Below are 14,261 nucleotides of genomic sequence, written 5' to 3'. Positions count from 1 at the left end.
ATTTGTCAGCCCGATTAGAGGCATCTCCATGCAAAACTCACAGCTCAGATCATACCTAATGGTGAAGGACTGAAAGCTTTATGTCTGAGATCAGGAACAAGACAAGGATGCCCACTCTCACCACTTCTTTTCAACATTGTAGATTCTAAACAGGATATTTGGGAAGAAAAGAAAGAAAGGAAGAAGCAAAACCGTCTCTATTTGGCTAGGACATCATGTATGCAGAAAATCCTGAGAAATGCATTAAAAAAATAATTGGAGCAGATGTGGCTCAAGCAATTGAGTGCCTGCCTCCCACATGGGCGGTCCTAGGTTCAGTTTCTGGTGTCTCCTAAAAACAAAAACAAATGACAAGCAAAACAAATGAAAAAAAAACCAACTCAGGGGAGCTGATGTGGCTCAGTGGTTGTGTGCTGGCTTCCCACATACAAGGTCCCAATTTCAATACCCAGCCCCCAGTATCTCAAAAACAAGCAAATGAACAACAACAACAACAAAAAAAACCAATTAGGGCTAATAAGCGAGTACAACAGATTTGCAGGATGCAAGATCAATTAAAAAATCTAGGGAAGTGGAAGTGTCTCAAGCTATTGAGTTCCTGCTTGCCACATGGGAGGTCCTGGGTTGGTTCCCAGTGCTTCCTAGAGAAGACAAGCAATACAGTGAGCTGCCACAACAAGCTGTGAGGTGAGCTGACACAACAAGATGATGCAAGAAGGAAACATAAAGAGGAAACACAATGAGAGACACAATAAAGCAGGGAACGGAAGTGGCTCAAGCAATTGAGCACCTCTATCACACATGGAAGGTCCCAGGTTTGGTTCCTGGTGCCTCCTAAAGATAAGACAAGCATACAGCAAATGGACACAGAGAGCAGACAGTGAGTGCAAACAGTAAGGCAGGGGGAATAAATAAATAAAAAGAAAACTTCAAAAAAAAAAAACTGCTGTGTTTCACTGGCAACAAACAATTAAAACATGAATTTAAGAATACAATACCAGGGAAAGCACCCGGCTGTGGTGGCTGCAGTCTGAGTAAGAACAAGATGGTGGAACCACAGGAGAACAGCTTGATTGACCTGCAAGATTATGAACATGTAGAAGATGAAACTTTTCCTCCTTTTCCACCTCCAGCCTCTCCAGAGAGAGAAGATGGTGAAGGTGCTGAACCTGATGATGATTAATTTCAGAGAGAGGGCTTCCAGCCTTAAGGCATGTGTTTGATAAAGCAAAATTCAAAGGTAGGGGTCATGAGGCTGAAGACTTAAAGACGCTGATCAGACACATGGAGCATTGGGCACATAGACTATTCCCTAAACTGCAATTTGAGGATTTTATTAACAGAGTTGAATACTTTGGAAATAAAAAGGAGGTTCAGACTTGTTTAAAACGAATTCGACTTGATCTCCCAGTTTTACATGACGATTTTATTAGCAATAATGATGAAGTAGGGGAAAGTAATGGCCATGACGTAATGACTACTGAATTTGATGCCATTTTGACAAACTCATCTGAAAGTGACAGGTTTGCTTCTCAGTCAAGTAGAAGCCTGACAGAAGAGCAACAACAAAGAATTGAGAGAAATAAACAACTGGCCTTGGAAAGAAGGCAGGCAAAGCTACTGAATAATAGTCCCAAGGAAGTGATTTGTTAGTGAATATACCAACAGCACATACAAGTGAAGAAGTTAATACAGGTGAAGACCAAAGTGAGGTGTCAGATGGATTAAACGAAGACATTTTAGACAATCCATGTAATGCTGCTGCTGCCAATATTATAAATGTAGAGGAGGAAGTAAAATGAGAAGAAACATAAGTGGACTAATCCTTTTAAAATGTACAATAGTAACTGTGTGTTTCATCAAGAGATGATGTTACTGAAGACTCAACTAAGAGAGAAAATTTATCTATTAATTTACTATTCTCCAAGTTTGGGATTACTATGTAGTTTTGTCTTCTTTGAGTGAAAATCCTTTTGTAGTAAAACTTTTGCAGATTTCCTGTTTGAAATCTGATATTTATTTATATATGCTCTTCATTTATTAGCTCTAAGTAAGTCTATTTTCTTTATTATTTTTATAGAGATGGATATGGCTTCATAAAATGATTAGTAGTTAATAAGCAATTTCTGCTGCTCATGTGCTTTGGATGCCTTTTCACTAAGTTGCATGATTTTACGATGTAAATATATGTTGAGCATTAATGCCCATTTATAAAAAATAAATGAGAATAAAAATTATTTTACAAACTAAAAAAAAAAAAGAATACAATACCATTTATAATAGCATCAAAAAGAATAAATTACTTAGGAATAAATTTAACAGAAGTACAAGACTTACACACTGAAGAATTACAAGAAAATCACTTTAAAAAGTTAAAGATCTAAATAAATGGAAAGACATTCCATGTTTATGGATTAAAGGACTTAATATTGTTAAGAGGACACAATTCCTCAAATTGACCTACAGACTCAACCTAATTCCTATCTAAATCCCACTTTCCTTTTTTGCAGAAATTGCTAAACTGATCCCAAAAATTCATATGGAAATGCAAGGAACCCAGGATAGCCAAGACAATCTTGAAAAAGGAACAGAGGTGGAGAATTCACACTTCCCATCTTCAAACTTATTATAAAGCTATAGCAATCAGTTGTGTGGCACTGATGTAAGACTAGACACATAGATCAATGGAGAAGAGTTGAGCCCAGATATAAGTGCATTCATTTATAGCCAGTTGAGTTTTGACAAGGATGCCAAACTAATTCAATGGAGGAAAAAATAGTCTTTTCAACAAATGGTGCAGAGACAACTGGATATTCATATTAAAAAAAAATGAAGTTGGGCCCCTGGCTGACAATATATACAAAAATTAACTCAAAATGGATCAAGGACCTCAATGCAAGAGCTAAAACTATAATATTCTTATTCATAGGCATAAATCTTAGTGACCTCAGATTACGTGTTGGTTTCTTTTTTTTTTAGTGAATGAAGTTTTCTTTCTTAAAAGGAATGCCAGCACATGTATCATTCCCCCCTCCCCTCCCCTCCCCCTCCCCTTCCCTGCTGTTTTTTGTTATCTGTGTCCATTCCCTGTGTGATCTTCTATATCTATTTCTCTTTTTTGTCGTCTCTTCTCTTCTTTCTCCTCTAGGATTCACCAGGATTCCATCCTGGGGACTCCTGACGTGGAGAGAGGTTCCCTGTCAATTGTGCCACCTCAGTTTCTGGTCTCTGCTGTGCTTCACCTTGACTTCCCTTCATCTCTCTTTTTGTTGTGTCATCATCTTGTGGTGTGACTCACTTGCACTGGCACTGGCTCATCGTGCAGACACTCGGCTTACTGCGCAGGCACTCAGCTCGCTGCACAGGCACTGGCTCAGCACATGGGCACTCACGTGGGCACTCGGCTTGCTATGTGGACACTCACGTGGGCACTTGGCTCACTGTGTGGGAACTGGTTTGCCATGTGGGCTCTGGCTCACTAGGCAGGCACTCACATGGGCACTTGGCTCAGCACATGGGCACTCATGCGGGCACTCAGCTCACCGTGCAGGCACTTGGCTTGCTATGTAGGCACTTGGCTCACCATGTGGGCACTTGGCTTGCCACACGGACAGCCACATGGGCATTTGGCTCACCACGCAGGCACTTGCTCACCACACAGGCACACTTTCTCTTCTTCTTTTTCACCAGGAAGGCCCAGGGATTGAATCAGTGTCCTCCCATATGGTAGGCAGAGGCCTTGTTACTTGTGCCATATCTGCTTCCCAGGCATGGGTTTCTTAGATGTGACACCAAAGAATAAGCAACAAAAGACAAAATAGATAAATTGGACTTCATCAAAATTTAAAACCTTTGTGTTTCAAAGGATATTATCAAAAAAGTAAAAATACAATTCACAGAATGAGAGAAAATATTTGCAAATAATATATATGATAAGGGTCTAGCATCCAGACTATATAAATAACTCTTACAACTCAACCATAAAAAGATAAATACCCCAATTTAAAAATGGGCAAAGGATTTGAATAGATATTTGTCAAAGAAGATGCAAGAGTGGCCAATAAATGCATGGAAGGATTCTCAACATCCTTAGCTATCAGGGAAATGCACATTGACACTAGTGAGATACCACCTCATATCCACTAGGATAACTGAAAAAGAAAAAGACGATAACTAGTGTTGGTGAGGATGTGAGAAACTGGAACTCTCATCCACACTGCTGGTGGGAGTATAAAATGGTGTAGCTACATTGGAAAACAGTTTGGCAGTTTTCAAAAAATTAAACGTAGCTTTACTTTATGACCCAGCAATTCCACTCCTGGGTATATATCCATGAGAACTGAAAACATATGTTCACACAAAAATGTACACATATCTATTCACAGCAGTGTTATTCATAATAGCCAAAAAGTGGAAACAATCCAAATGTCCATCAATGGATAAATGGAAAAACACAATATGGTATATCCATACAATGGAATATTATTCAGCAATAAAAAGAAACAAAGTACCTATACATACTAGAACATGAACAAACCTTGAAAACATTGTGCTAAGTGAAAAAAGCCAGACACAAAAGGCCACATATTGAATGATTCTATTTATACGAAATATCCAGAATAAACAAATCCATAGAGACAGAAAGGAGACTAGCAATTGGCAGGTGTTGGGAAGTCGGGTGGGGGGATGGGGAGTGACTTTTAATGGGGTGATGCAGATGTCTGCAATTAGGTAATGGTGTTGATTGCACAACTTCGTGAAGATACTAAAACCCACTGAATTGTACACTTAGATGAGTGGATTTTATGGTGTGTAAATGCTATCTGGGAAGTGGACTTGGCCCAATGGATAGGGCGTCCACCTACCACATGGGAGATCCGAGGTTCAAACCCCGGGCCTCCTGACCCGTGTGGAGCTGGCCCACGCACAGTGCTGATGCGCACAAGGAGTGCCGAGCCACGTAGGGGTGTCCCCCGTGTAGGGGAGCCCCACGCACAAGGAGTGCGCCCCCTAAGGAGAGCTGCCCAGCAAGAAAGAAAGTGCAGCCTGCCCAGGAATGGTGCTGCACACACGGAGAGCTGACGCAACAAGATGATGCAACAAAAAGAAACATGGATTCCCGGTGCCACTGATAAGGATAGAAGCGGTCACAGAAGAACACACAGCGGGTGGACACAGAGAGCAGACAACTGGGGGAGAGGGGAGAGAAATAAATAAAATAAATTTAAAAAAAAGGATAAATGCTATCTGAATTTTTAAAAGGTAAATATAAAGACATGTCTGAAGAGTATCATTCTGTGTATGGTTGTGTCTATTTGTAAAACACACACTTTGCTCATTCGATCTAAGGCGTATCAGCTGTTCTTTGAAGAGTCTTTATTTGTGAATAAAAACAGACCCATTCCTTGGTCACAGGAAACAACCCCGCGTCCTTCCCATTGGAGCCGAGGCTGCCCCCTTTCCTGGCAGGTGTGCCCTCAGGTCACGGGCTCCTCGATTTCTCTGCAGCGCAGTGATTGATCTTTTTTTAAAGATTTATTTATTTATTTATTTTTCTCCCCTCCCCCCTACCCTGGTTGTCTGTTCTCTGTGTCTATTTGCTGTGTCTTCTTCTTTGTCCACTTCTGTTGTTGTCAGGGACACAGGAATCTGTGTCTCTTTTTGTTGCATCATCTTGCTGTGTCAGCTCTCTGTGTGTGCGGCACCACTCCTGGGCAGGCTGCACTTTCTTTCGCGCTGGGCGGCTCTCCTTACGGGGCACACTCCTTGCGCGTGGGGCTCCCTTACGTGGGGGACACCCCTGCATGGCAGGGCACTCCTTGCGCGCATCAGCACTGCGGATGGGCCAGCTCCACACGGGTCAAGGAGGCCTGGGGTTTGAACCGCGGACCTGCCATGTGGTAGACGGAGGCCCGAACCACTGGGCCAAGTCCACCGCTGATTATGTTCTTCATAGACGGCTGGTCAAGGTTCTCAAAGCAGCTGAGGGGACTGGGAATCTGCATATGTGGCTCTCAAAGCAGAAGGCGGACTTCCTGCTTCCAGGTCTTGAGGATTGTCACAGTGGGAATGCCCCCGGGGAATCTTCTAAAGGAATCAGTTGTGCCAAGTATGGGTGTGTCTTACTGGCACAGAAAAAGAGAAGTGATATGTGTGGACATTTTCACGTTAGCATCCAGGCACTTGTTTTGCATTTAATCCTCCAATAGTTTTCCTGTGACACGTTTGCCAACTATTCTTTGTCTCTGCGGGAAATGAAAGGAATGTTGGTCATGGGTCACTTTTTATAATTATACTCACAGAGAATGGTCATTGTCAGAAACTGCATATTTAAACTCTCAGAAAAATGTTAAAGACATAACATTATTGGCTAGAAAAGCCATGTCTACATAATTTGTTTACCTTGTACATCATGCCTTTGGGTTTTTTTTTTCTTTTTCCAGTTTATTCTGAAAGCCTTTATTAAGAGAAAAGTGTTTCTATTGTTATAAGAATAATATATATTACTGTTTAAAATATATTAAGGAAGAGGATGCGACTCAAGCATTTGGGCGCCTGCATGCATATGGGAGGTCCTGGATTCGGTTCCTGGTACCTCCTAGAGAAGACAAGATAGTGAGTCAACTTGGTGGGCTGGCGCAGCAAGCTGATGCAACAAGATAATGCAACAAGGAGACACAAAGAGGAAACACAATGAGAGACACAGCAAGGCAGGGAGCAGAAGTGGCTCAAGCGATTGAGGGCCTCTCTCCCACATGGGAGGGCCTGGGTTCAGTTCCCAGTGCCTCCTAAAGAAAAGACAAGCAGACACAGGGAAGAGACTACAGAAGGAAGGGACACAGAGAGCAGACAGCAAGCACAAACAATGAGGGGGAGGAGAAATAAATAAGTCTTTAAGAAATATATATATATTACCTATGACTTAAACTTAAATTAAAAATATGTAAGCATGTCAAAAGAGTGAAATGCAGATTTTTTTATTATGTGTGAATTATGAATTACATGTTCCTCTTTCAATTCAAATGCTCACCTGAGATTGTCTGTAATATATAAATCTTCACTTGGGTGTATCAGTTCCTGCAGGCAACACTCCTTGTGTTTGTCTTGATTGCTTCTGTGTGTGTCTGTGTGCTTCGGTGTGTGTGGTTAGTTGTTCCTAGTGTGTGTATGTGTGTGTGAGAGGGACTCCCAGTGCCACAACCACTGCTTTCTTTTTCAGGAAACGTTTTCAAATCTTTTCTTCATATTAGTCAATAGAGAGGAGTAGCTCAGTTTATATTTCATGTCTTGTCTTTTCAGATGCGGCTCATCATGCCACAGAGAGTAAAGGATAAAACTCTTCAAAATCCTGAGATTTATAGATGGCACAATCACTTCCAGCATCCCTTTCCATCTTCTGAAAGAAGTAGATGATGGTGCTTTCCAACTGTAAACCACTCAAGACAACCACAAAGCAGAGCTCGTGGTCGATGTGCAGGGTCCCTCTAATTGCCTGGACATTTGATGAAAGGACAAATACTGTAATGAACTTGAGGTGTGGAGGTGTGTAGTCGTGCTCCCAAATGACAGCTGGAATCAGCAAGGGTTTTCCGTAGCTAGATGATAAAAATGCTGTCAGCATCGAAATGAAATTGGGCTTTTTTCTCATTCTCATGGGTCATTCTACCCATAGGACAGTAAAAATGCCAATAAAATAGGCAGTTTGTTCTAAGAAGCAATTGCAAACATTCTATAGACATCCCACTCCTCAGCATATCCAATCAAACACTGTTCTGGTTTGAATCTTGCAGCTGTCACCATCTCAGGTATGCTTCACAAAGCAAGCAAAACATGCAGAGTTGTCCAGGAATATTTATTCTAGTACTGAAAAGACTATGCCGGAAGCCTGGGCTTTGCATAAAGTTGCATTAATCAAGATGATGACGGGATCACAGTCAATATCTTTATCGACAGGTTGCTGGCAGGACGGGCAGATGGCCGTCTTCGGCACATGTGGTTAGAGTCTGGGCACAGCTCCTCAGCCTCCTGCTTGCATTCAACGCCCCTGGACCGACAGGTGGAGGCAGGGGTAGGAGGCGCTGCCACCCCTCCCGCACTTGCTGTCTTGGCTACACACGGCTCCTCCTGCCAGTCCCCATTTCCACCTCAACCGCTGCCCACCTTAGGCTTTGACGATGCTTTCCAGGGACTATTGAAAATTTAAGATAGCTTCTAAGTGCTTTCCAGACGCGCCTCCACCCCTCGCCCCCCATCCTGTGGCTTTTTTTGGCTTGCTGTCTGCTCTGTGTCCACTCGCTGTGTGTTCTTCTGTGTCTATATTTTATTATTTTTATTTATTTCCCTCTCCGCCTTGCAACTTGCTTGCTGTCTGCTCTCTGTGTCCATTCGCTGCGCAGTCTTCTGTGTTCTTGCTTTGTCTCCCTTTTTGTTGCTGAGTTGGCGCTCCACGGCGTGCAGGCGAGGCTGCCTTCACCAGGAGGCCCCAGGACGTGAACCCAGGGCCTCCCATGCGGTAGACGGGAGCCCAGCTGATGGAGCCGCAGCCGCTTTAGTCGCACCTCTTTTCTTAGCTCCTTCCTGGGCACCAAACTGATTCCTGAGTGTGGAGGGCAGTGTGGTCAGTGTCCAAGTTCCCAGACCTCTCCATGTGCAGGCCGTGACTCCTTTATGATGGTGACACGGTCGTTCCAGTAGACACTGAGGAACGGAGGAGCCGCGGGGGACAAGATGCTGTTTCCACAGTAAAATTTATTTAGTTTCAGATATACGTCTACCCACAATTGGCATTCTCAGTTGGAATATGGAATGGCTTATTTTTTTTTTAATTCATTTTTTTTCTAGCTACAAAAATATTATGTGGCTATTGTAGGAAATGTGGAATATCCAGCAAGGAACAAAGAAGAAAATATTCCTCTAGAGCCTAGAATTCCCATCCAGAGATATCTTTTGTAAAGATTCTGATGTATTTCCTCCTGCCTCCGTGTCTAAAAGTATTTCATACTCTCAGGGTAATTTAACATACGAACATTTTCTCAAATCATTGGCAGTTTTTCTTTTTACAAGGAGATACCAGGGATTGAACCTCGGGCCTTGTACATGGGAAGCTGGTGCTCAACCACTGAGCTACATCCGCTCCCCTTAAATCATTTAGAATGTCTTCAATAATATGCTCATATCTGCATAGTACTCTAACTTGGATATGGCCCATGAGTTGTCCACTCCTTTCATGGACATTGAGCAGGGCATTCGCCTTTCCTCCGCGGTGACCTCAGCCCTGCTCACTCCGTCGCAGGCTGCATTCTGAAGCGTTGCCCCGGGGGCCGCCGAGACCCCTCACCAGGTGCTGCATTTGCTCTCAGCTGTGATGGAGATGCTGGTCCAGCGTTACATCTGAGATGGGGAGAGCAACCAGGTGAGTGTGGGGCAGTGGTGGCTTTGAGTGAGGGGCTTTCAGGCAACTCGTACTCAAGTCCCAGAAACAGTCGCCTTGCGCTGCAGCTGTAGACATCCTGCCCTTTTCTTACCTGCAGCCAGGTGAACTGGTGAGTTAAGATTCTCCCCGCAATCCGCTGTGCTAATTACTTTTGGGCTGCGTGTAGACTTTAACATAACACCTGCTAATGAGGACATGCACGTGGGCCTGCAGATGTGACTAACCAGCACTGGCATCTCTAAGAAAGCATCTGTTCAGGCCACGTGGCAGCGCTTCCAGGTTGCACCTGCCTTGGGTTACGCTCTGGTGAAGTGGGCTCTGGTGGGGACCGGCCAGAATCCGAGGAAATGGGGATTTGGCTCGCTCTCCCAGGCGCTCATCCATGCAAGTACATTTTGGAGCCGCAGCAGGCCACGCTGGCACCCTCAGCTGTGTCCTGGGGAGGAAACTCTTTGAAGGCCAGTCTCCTTCTCCAGGTATAGTAATTGTCTTGGGGATGCAGATGGACACGACTGGCAGAGTGAACCGTTGAAGGGCCGCCTGCCAAATTACATTCCCACTAGGGCCTACACAAGAAAGTTGAAAATAGCCAGTCCCTGGATGCTTGTTCCAAGGAGATTATGTAAGGTCTCTCTCCTGAATTGCTGTGCAAAGCTCTTTACTCTGAGCTTCTGCAGGGACGTGGCGGGAATGAAGATTGGGTGGGTTCTGAATTGCATGGCCCTGGGAAGAGTGTCTTCATGGCACCGGCAGACACACAAATGCTTTGTTGGCCTTATTAACACCAAGTCAGAACTTTGTGATTCTGGAGTGGACGCCAGGACGTGGATGTGCCGTTCATGCGTGCTAGAGGCATGACTTCTTTAGGATTTCCCTGATTGCTTTTTGTTGCTTCAGATCATTCTCTTTTCAAGTCAGCATGAAATATTCCTCTGTGAGGTACGACTGGACAGAAATAGGGTGATTCAAGGTTCTTGTTTTGTTTGTATTTTATCTTCTTATGCTCTGCCACCAGCCCGATGAGATTTTTTTAAAACTTTTTTTTCTTTGTTTATATTTTAAAATTCTACATAAAAAAAATATGAGGTCCCCATATCCCCCCACCCCCCCCCCACTCCTCCCATAACAACAACCTCTTCCATCATCATGAGACATTCATTGCACTTGGTGAATACATCTCTGAGCACCACTGCACCTCATGGTCAATGGTCCACATTATAGTTTACACTCTCCCCCAGTCCACCCAGTGGGCCATGGGAGGACATACAGTGACCAGTAACTGTCCCTACAGTGCCACCCAAGACAACTCCAGGTCCTAAAAATGCCCCCACATCACATCTTTCCTTCTCACTCCCCACCCTCAGCAGCTACCGTGGCCACTTTCTCCACATCAATGCTGCATTTACTTCCATTACTAATCACAATAGTTCCAGAATAGAATATCAGTAAGTCCACTCTAATCCATACTCTATTCCTCCATTCTGTGGACCCTGGGATGGTTATGTCCACTCCACCTCTATATTGAGAGGGTGCTTAGATTCCACTTGGATGATGGATGCAGTTCTCCTGCTTGCAGTTGTAGGCCCTCTTGACTCCCTAGGTGTAGTGGTTGACCTTCTTCACCTCCCTGTTAGCTGGCTGGGGTAAGTCCAATAAACCAGAGGGTAGGAGTTGCAAGTCTGCTGAGGCTCAGGGCCTGGTTATCACATGGACAGTCCAGAGATTCAGGTCCCCTGAGTATACACTAAACCCCAGCACCAACCACAGGTCCAGTAAAAGTAACAGGAGAGGCTTATGAACAAAGATCACATCTGAGTCCAACTCCATCACACTCTGCAACACAAACTCCAAAGCTGGGCCAACTGACATGGCACTGAAGTCCATCTGCCATGACCATAGAAACTGTGGGTCTCTGAAGCCCTCAGAAGAACCAGTACCTGGGGTTGTATCTACTTTAGCTGTCTCTGGGACTCTGCTGAGGTGTGCATAAGGGTGACCCCTATGATGAGCTCCCGGCTCTTTTTTGGAGACTCTTAGCCATATAAACTCATTTGTCCTTTCCATTTCCCCCTTTTATTCAAGGTCAAAAAGCATTTTTAACTCCTAATGTTACATGTAGGCTGAGATATTTTGCTGGTCTGAGTTGACCCTTTTATTCAAGGTCGTTCTCCAGCCACATCATCAGCTGGTACTTGGTAGTAATCCCTTGGTGCCAGGGAGGCTCATCCCCGGGAGTCATGTCCCATGCTGGGGGGAAGGTAATGCATTTACATGCCGAGTTTGGCTTAGAGACTGGTCACATTTGAGCAAAATGGAGGCTCTCAGGAGGTAACTCTTAGGCACCCTGCAGCTCTAGGCCTAGTTCTTATTTCAGGCACACAGGCTCACAAGCATAGTCATTAACATCAAGGGCTCATTGTTGGACCATCCTTCCTTATTGGTCTTAGCCATTGCACTCAGGAGATTGTTGCTGTTCCACTGATGAGATGTTGTCAACTCCAGAAATGGCCTCTATGTGTAAGGACTCAGAAATATTCATCACGAATCATTTAAATAAAATCATTTTGCCAATAGTATATAATAGCGTTCACTCTGCTTTTCTTGTTTTTCAGAGTGGGATATATTCTGTGTGTCAGCCTTGGCTTTTACTCTTAGGGGCAAACAGGGACTTTGATTTGGCTTTGCAACTGTGACAGCAAGAGGTATCTGGTGTGCTTATTATTATTTTTTAAGATTTAATTTTTATTTATTTCTCTCCCTTTCCCTGCCCCAGCCCCCTAATTGTTTGCTCTCTGTGTCCATTCGCTGTGTGTTCTTCTGTGCCCACTTGTGTTCTTGTCAGCGGCACCAAGAATCTGTGTCTTGTTTTGTTGCGTCATCTTGCATCAGCTCTCTGTGTGTGCGGCATCATTCCCAGGCAGGCTGTGCTTTTTTTCGTGAGGGATGGCTCTCCTTATGGGACACATTCCTTGTGTGTGGGGCTCCCCTACATGGGGGCACCCCTGCGTGGCAGGGCACTCCTTGCATGCATCAGCACTGCGCATGGGCCAGCTCACCACATGGGTCAGGAGGCCTTGGGTTTGAACCTGGACCCCCCATGCTGTAGGCGGATGCTCCATCGGTTGAGCCAAATCCACCTCCCCTGGTGTGCTTATTGATTTGTTTATTTGAAATAAAAACACCTCATTAAATGTGAAGTGACAACTTTAGTAGCTTTTGCTTGGGTTTTTTAAACTGCTAAAGTGTTTGACAATCTTTTTTAAGAAGACCAACTAAACTTTGAAATTACAAGTTGCTTTTGCCTAGATAAATGAAAACAGTGGAGGCAGCTTTTTCCCCTTGCAGCTCTTATAGTTTCTGGGAGGCTCAAGGATTCTATAGCGTCTCTTTTATTTCCTGTCAGCCTCACATTCCGTTCACTAGAGTAGCACTGAAGGGGTCCCACCAAACAGGCCAGGGGAGAGGAAGTGATTCTAGGAGTGCACTAGGGCTGCAAATCATAGATTTTGATGATTGAAATTGTGTGAAGCTACAGTCTGATCTCAGACCCTCGTTAATAAATGTGAAGCTCTAAGCGAGGTCACACCACCGAGAGGTGTCAATAGTTAGCTGCAACTTTTCCTTCTCCTTTTGCCCATGGAGTTGACCCCCAAGAGGCCCAAGTGGCCTCAGCCGACTCTTCCAGGACTCCGTCCCCAACCCTCTGTGAGGAGACTCTTAGGACAGTGGCTCCTCAAGTCCTTGGAAGAGAACTTCAGGCCCACTTTTCTATAGGAAACATTCTAAATACTCTCTGCATAGCAGACGTGATTAAAAATATAATGGGGCTTACCATAATTAATTGTCCCTTTTCAAGAATCACTTCCACATTCTTTTAGTTTTATTTGTGATTACTTTCCCAAAGGAAAGGGATCCAGGCACCATGGAGGCTTAAATCCTGTTACCTTCTCCCCAAACCATCTGGGGAGATGGTCACCCTACTGTGCGTGGCTTTAAAAAATTTTGCTCCTTTGTGCCATTTACCAAGTACATGCTGATGATAGTGATGGCCACTCTTTAGATATTTGCCATTGTGATTAATGACTCGAAGTGCTTTACATGGATTGTCTTACCTAGTCCTTCCAACAACCATATGAGATAGGGACTATCTTACTCCCATTTTACAGATGAGGAGGTGGAGGTACAGAGAGGCCAACCGATTTTCTCAAAGTCACCCAGCTATTAACTGCTAAACCCCAGTTTCATATCCTTGGGTTAGAGACACATGCTCCTAATCACCAAGCTATCAGAAAATTGCCTTCGTGCTATGAAATTACAGACCTTTCTCTATGTACCCTAGCATGGTATGTGCATTTTCAAACAATTCTCTGAAGCAGAGGATGGGGCACTTAGGACCAACACAGGTATTTTCATGTGTTGTTAGGATGGTAAGACTGGGCTGTTGCTAATTAATTCTGGGAACTGACTGTAATCTGTTGTTGTTTTTTCTAACTGCTATTTCATGACATCTTTTCATTCCCGCACCTGTGGAACTTCCAGGGTAGTGTAAGATCAGGGGGAACACTTCCCAGCTTTTTTTTTTTTTTAAGATTTATTTATTTTTATTTATTTCTCTCCCCTTCCCCCTCCCCCACCCTGGTTGTCTGTTCTCTGTGTCTATTTGCTGCGTCTTCTTTGTCCACTTCTGTTGTTGTCAGTGTCACGGGAATCTGTGTTTCTTTTTTTTCTTTTCTTTTCTTTTTTTTTTAAATTTTTTTATTCATTTTGTAAAAATATTACATTAAAAAAATATGAGGTCCCATTCAACCCCACCACCCCCACCCCATCA

The 14,261-nt window shown here is 43.9% G+C and overlaps 2 pseudogenes; one reads left to right on the top strand and one right to left on the bottom strand.

Annotated features, from left to right (window-relative positions):
* Positions 1–1,008: 1,008 nt before the first annotated feature.
* Positions 1,009–2,002, top strand: LOC131275232 (TIMELESS-interacting protein pseudogene; annotated as a pseudogene).
* A 5,307-nt stretch (positions 2,003–7,309) lies between these two features.
* LOC101439150 (protein ARV1 pseudogene) lies at positions 7,310–9,817 on the bottom strand (annotated as a pseudogene).
* Between the last annotated feature and the right edge of the window lie 4,444 nt (positions 9,818–14,261).

Source organism: Dasypus novemcinctus, chromosome 22, assembly GCF_030445035.2.
Source record: "Dasypus novemcinctus isolate mDasNov1 chromosome 22, mDasNov1.1.hap2, whole genome shotgun sequence".
NCBI classification, from domain to species: Eukaryota; Metazoa; Chordata; class Mammalia; order Cingulata; family Dasypodidae; genus Dasypus; species Dasypus novemcinctus.
The sequence above is the reverse complement of the archived record's forward strand: the minus strand, read 5'-3'. Positions and strand labels throughout refer to the sequence as shown.